Below are 6,059 nucleotides of genomic sequence, written 5' to 3'. Positions count from 1 at the left end.
AGCAGAGTAGAATGGTAGTTAGGAAGGGTACAGGAGAAATGGGAGATCTAGGCCAAAGGGTATGAATTTTTTATTTACACAGGATGAATACATGTAGAGAACTAGCATATAGCATAAGCACCATAGTTGATGGTATAGCATTGTATACACTGGAAATTTGTTAAAACAACAAATTTTAGATACTCTTACCACACATGCACACACACATACATGTCTAAAGGAAAGGTGACTATGGAAGATAATGTAGTCATTTATTAAAGTATTTGACTGTTATAAGCACTTCACCATGCAGATGCATACGGAAACATGTTGTACACCTTACATTTATACAATAAAAATATTACTCATCATTATTACTGAAAAATAAAATTATTTTTCATAGAAACTTAAAATATAAATTATATTAAGATAACTGTATACATATTTTAAGCATTTCTCAGTATTAATTTTTAACATGGTGAATATTACTAGAACCCACATAAATAATTACCAAAAATAAAAATATCTGCCCCATTCTACTGAGAGATCTTCAGGGAAAATATTCTAGTAGTCCAGGTTAATTTTTTTTTTTAACTCTATAGTTTTTGTGGACATAATTACCAATTCAAAAAAGAATTTGCCTATGAATCTTCGGTTATTTCAGTGTCCTAGGCATCCCTAAAAATAAGCTGCCAGACAACCTGAACCTGGAAAAGAATTGAAAAATTTCCCATTCAGATGTATTCTTTTTGTTCACTGGTAACAGTAGGAATTTTTAGAAATCAAGTTGCATTCTCGATGTTCACTGCATTCAATAGCATGGATGTCATGAAAATGTTCCCTTATTTATCTGTATGCCTAATCATTCAACTGTAGTATGAAGTAAATACTCAATAACTCACTTGAAATTCCCCTCTGTAGTTACTGCAGATTTGAGTGTGATTATTTAAATGTCTCCCAATGAGGCAGAGTAGGATGATTACCAACCACCTGCCCATCTAATATATTCCTCTTGAAAGGCATCAAAACTCATGTGCTTGCAGGTAAGAAGCGTGATATTATCATTTCATTTTACTTTAATAAATCATGCTTCAGTTTACTACTGTGAGCCAGGGAGAATAGAAGAGAAAGTGGAATGGATTAAAAACTCTGAGAAATAAAGCACAGCTAAGGAGACAGCCAAAGAAGTTGTAGTTCTGAAATTGGCTGCCTTCTCTCAAACACTGAGGCTTTCTTTCTCATAGAGATTAGCTTATTTTTCTCACAAAGGTGGAAGGGGACATTTGGAAATTTTTTTAAAAATCACACACTGGTGTATAGGAAGAAAAATTTAACAATACAATGAGACCCCCAGATCTTTCACACTGATATGAATTAAAACATAAGGCATGTCTATCCTGACAAAGACCAAATACACAATTATATAAGCCAATATTCATCACCTTTCTCAACATCATCATCCACTGAATGTTCACTGTGTGCCAACGAGTTAAGTGCTTTCAAGGCAACGTCACAAAACCTTTATGAGCCAGGTACTTTTATAAGCCCCTTTTTTCAAATGAAGAAATTAAAGCCTACAGAAGTTGTAAATAACTCGTCCAAAGTGACTAAGCTACTAAAGATCCTCTCACTCCAAAGTCCCAGTCTTCCCAAAGAGCAAAGAAGACATTAATGTGGCTCTAGAATAAAAATACTCTGTAGTATTTGGATAAGAAAATGAGCATTACAGGAAGGAGAAAGCACACAGGATGCAAAGAGAAGAAAACAAGTTATGTTTGTGGTATAACTAGGAGACTGAGTCAGTGGAGGATTTGTACTGAGAAATGGTAGGAAGCAAGCTAGAATAGAAGACTGGGGGCAAATCAGTCAAATAGATTTAAATGCCAGTCTAAAACCCAGAGCAATTGGAAGCGATTGCACATTTTTTATCAGAGTCCAATACTTGAATAATCCTGTGCTTGTTTTAGGAAATCACACAAGATCATCAGAATTTACAGCTAAAATTAATTTTATTGACAATCTGGTTAAATACCTTTAATTTAGAGATTAGACACTGAGATTTATGTTAAGGATCCCAACTCTTTGCTACTTAAAAGTCAAGATAAGTGAACATTACATTTACCTAAGAAAAGAAATATCCAGTAACTGCCTTTTGAATATGAACTTTTAATCACTGTTACATTGTTTTGTTCCTTGAGAATCTGTGATCTTCTAAAGAAAACAGATTCCTATTTTTACTGTAGGAACTTTATGAATGTAGACACTCAGTGAAGAAGTAATATAAGTGGTACCAAACATAGAAAATGGATTTAGGAGAAGTAAGTGACATGAATTGTGGGAAGGTCATAGGCCCATTTTAGCCATGTTCCCCAAGACCCCCAGAACGCCCTTCACCCATAACTACTCACTGACATGGTGGCTTTCAGGCGAATGCCATGGAGATTGCTGGGCAAGGAGCATGGAGAAGACCAATAAAATGCCTCGAGTCACTTGCCTATGTAAAATATCTCCCCTTTCAGGCTCTTTGCATTCTGCACTTTCTCGGTATTCATCTACATCAGATCCTCTTGTTTCATTTCATTCATTTTTTTTTAAGAGATAAGGTCTCACTGTATTGTCCAGGATTGCCTCAAATTCTCAGGCTTGCCTCTGACTTCCAGGGCTAAAGCCATTCTCCGACCTCAAGCCTCCTGAGTAGCTGGGACTATAGGTTCATGACACTGCATCTGGCTCTTTCTCTTAATTCTGACCACTGACTTTTAGAATTTCCTGCTACGTTACACTGTAATGTGAGTTTATGTATTTATAGAGGCTGCCAAGAAACAGTCCCAGAAGTGCTGTGTTCCAAATCTGAGAACAGAACTTTGGTTTACTTCATGTATTGTTTGATTTTTAGGCTAGGGAAGCAAATGCAGCCTTAAAACCAACTTATGTCCGTCCTGGCTCTGGGAAGTCTTCTCCAACACAGACTTCTTCAAACACAGAAATTATATTTCTAAAAAAAGGTGTGGAAAAGCCATGTCTAATAAATTTCAGTTTTTATAACATAGGAGTTAAGAAAAAGTAAGCAATAAAACTGTCATTGAATATACGCATTCACATGTGAGGCAAACATAGATAATGCAAATAAAAGTTGTGAAGGCTACCCACTTTCAAAACAAAACATTGACGATCTTTAATGTTTTTGCTATGTTCCTTCTGCTGAACCAGGTTCTTCAGATCTTTAAGAAATATTGCAATAGTATTGAGATCTAAGGAGAACATAGATCTACAATAACATAGGTCTGAGATCCAGAACATAGATATAAGATCTATGTTCTCCTCCACATTTTAGGTTTTGCTTCTTAGAAAGGACTTGAAGCAACGCTTACTGGTTTTTAAATTATTGTCGTTTGCATGAGCATTTTCTCTTGTTTCACACACATCTTCGCCAAAAATAAATAAATAAATAAAGGCTTTGTTACTTTTTGTTTGACTTCCTTTCCAATTAACTTGGTGCATTAGGGTAGGGTTTAGCTGTATTTTCTCCATAAACTGAAAGGGTAGGCATATTTTCTCTGTGGACAACCCAACAGAGCCACCATCATTTGCTAAAGAACAGTCGCTATATGTTTTTGTGTTCACATGTACTCAATTAAATGTGGCTTATATTAAAAACAGCACAGGTGTTTTGTTAGAAAACTAAGATTAGAAAAAGATTACTACAGCGAACTCCACATCATCTCTCTTGCCCTTTAGTTTCTACCATTCTTTGAGTCAAACTGTCAGCATTGAACATCTGTTTGCTTCCCATTATTCAGCATTTCTCTTTGGTGCTTCATGTCGTTTCTTTTCTTTTCTTTTTTATTTCTATTACAGTACCACTCTCTCCCCACAACTAGAATTGCTCAAATAATTAAATGAGGACTACCCTGGTTTAGATATTGCCCTTTGATATGTTTTCTCATTCAAGTTTTATAAAAACTCATTTTACAAGACCTTAAAATTATGTGATTCAAATTGGCAATATGTAGCAATACGTTAATCTTTGATCCACCAATCCCACTCTTGGGAATTTATTCCAAGGACCAAAATGTATACACCAACTCCATATATTAAAATAAGTATTAATAATACCAGGTTTTTAAATGGCCGCAATGTCCAGTAATAGGAAATTGGTTAAATAAGTTATGATACATTTGTATGATGTAATAATGAATCCAATGGCCACGATCATGTTAAGCATCAAAGGAAGCATCTAAAACTATCTACATTATGACAGAAACTTGGATGTATTTATTGATATGTACACCAAAGAGCCAAAAGTGTATTTCACAAAATGGTAGGCTAATCAGTGCTTTTTATCTCTATCCTTTTATCTCCTTTAACTATAAATAGTATATATCTCATGTGAGATGCATGTGTGTATATATCCATATGTATAAAATTTGTACCACATATCATAATTTTACTTTTAAGAAAAATGAAACTTATGTTACCGCTTACAGGTGACCCAGAAATTTCACTCCTATGTATGTATCCAAAAGGAAAAAATCTGTGATCACACAAATATTTGTACATACATTCATATAGCAACATTACTAACAGTAGTCAAAAGGTGGAAACAATCCACATGTCAACTTGATGAAATTTAAAATGTGGTAGCCATACAATGGTTATCAGCCATCAAAGTGATACACACCACTTGATACATCAAGTGATACACACCACAAAATTATTTAAACTTGAAGACATAATGCCAAGTGAAAGGAGCTGTTCAAGTAGACTTTACATTGTGATATGATTTGGCTATGTCCCCACCCAAATCTCATTTTAAATTGTAGTTCTTATAATCCCTATGTGTGGTGGGAGGAATCTGGTGGGAGGTAATTTAATCATGGGGGTGGTTACCCTCATGCTGTTCTAGTGACAGTGAGTAAATTCTCATGAGATCTGAAGGTTTTATAAGGAGCTTTTCCACTTTTTGCTTGACAAGTTTTTTCCTGCTATCATGTGAAGAAGCACGTGTTTGCTTCCCCTTCAACCATGATTCTAAGTGTCCTGAGGCCTCCCCAGCCATGTAGAACTGTGAGTCAATTAAATCTTTCCTTTACAAATTATCCAGTCTCAGGCAGTTCTTTATAGATATGTGAGAATGAACTGATATACATCACTACACAATATTTTTACTGAAATGTTTAGCACAGGCAATTCTACAGAGACAGAGAATATATCAGGGATTGCTTAGGGATGGGGGCATTGGGCAATGGGAGTGTACAAATAAAGGGCATGGAAATTTTTTTGAGATGATGAAAACTACAGTTGACTGTAGAGATAGTTGTACACATCTATTAATATACTAGAAGCTATTACTGTATGCTTTAAATGAATTAATTGCATGATACATGAATTATAACTCAATAAAGATTTTTTTTTAAAAAAAAAAAAGAAAAAAATAACACATTTCCAGCAGCTTTCTTTTCCTTGGAAACAACTTTAACTTACATCTGTAACAGACTGTTTTAGAAAAAAAAAAACTCACAGGACTAGATTCTTTAGTTACACAAATATAAAGCAAGTATACACCTCTTGACTTTGAAAGACTATGGAATCTCGACAATTTTCAGTGCAGAAGCTGCAGGTTGAAATATTATATATCCTGTATGTGAATGTAAATTAAGTATATTTACTTTTAGGATCACTTTGGAAAGTTAGATCCTCTTCCCCTCATCCCCACATAAACATATTTAGTCCAAACTAAACATAGTATGCACTATGTTTAGTCATATGTTGGTATTACATATGAAGTTAAGACTAAATAGTATTATCTTTTAGAAATGTACAGCAACTATCGTGAATGTGTTTCTTTGGTCAGGAAAGCCCAGCCACATCACTGTAGGTGGGGTATGGGGTTTTTATGAAGGAATGGCTACTATCACTGTCAAACATACAAGATCATTACATAAGCAAGACTTCCTTGGACAACAGGGGAGGGAATCTGCTATTCTTTCTGGCATCCAGGAAGGTTGTCTCCTGGTATATGTGGTACTAGATGGCAGAAGTTACTTGCTGATGGAGCTGACATGTCCCTGACTGAAAGT

Source organism: Sapajus apella, unplaced genomic scaffold (genome assembly GCF_009761245.1).
Source record: "Sapajus apella isolate SASKATOON/1434 unplaced genomic scaffold, GSC_monkey_1.0 scaffold122, whole genome shotgun sequence".
NCBI classification, from domain to species: Eukaryota; Metazoa; Chordata; class Mammalia; order Primates; family Cebidae; genus Sapajus; species Sapajus apella.
Note: the sequence above shows the minus strand (reverse complement) of the source record.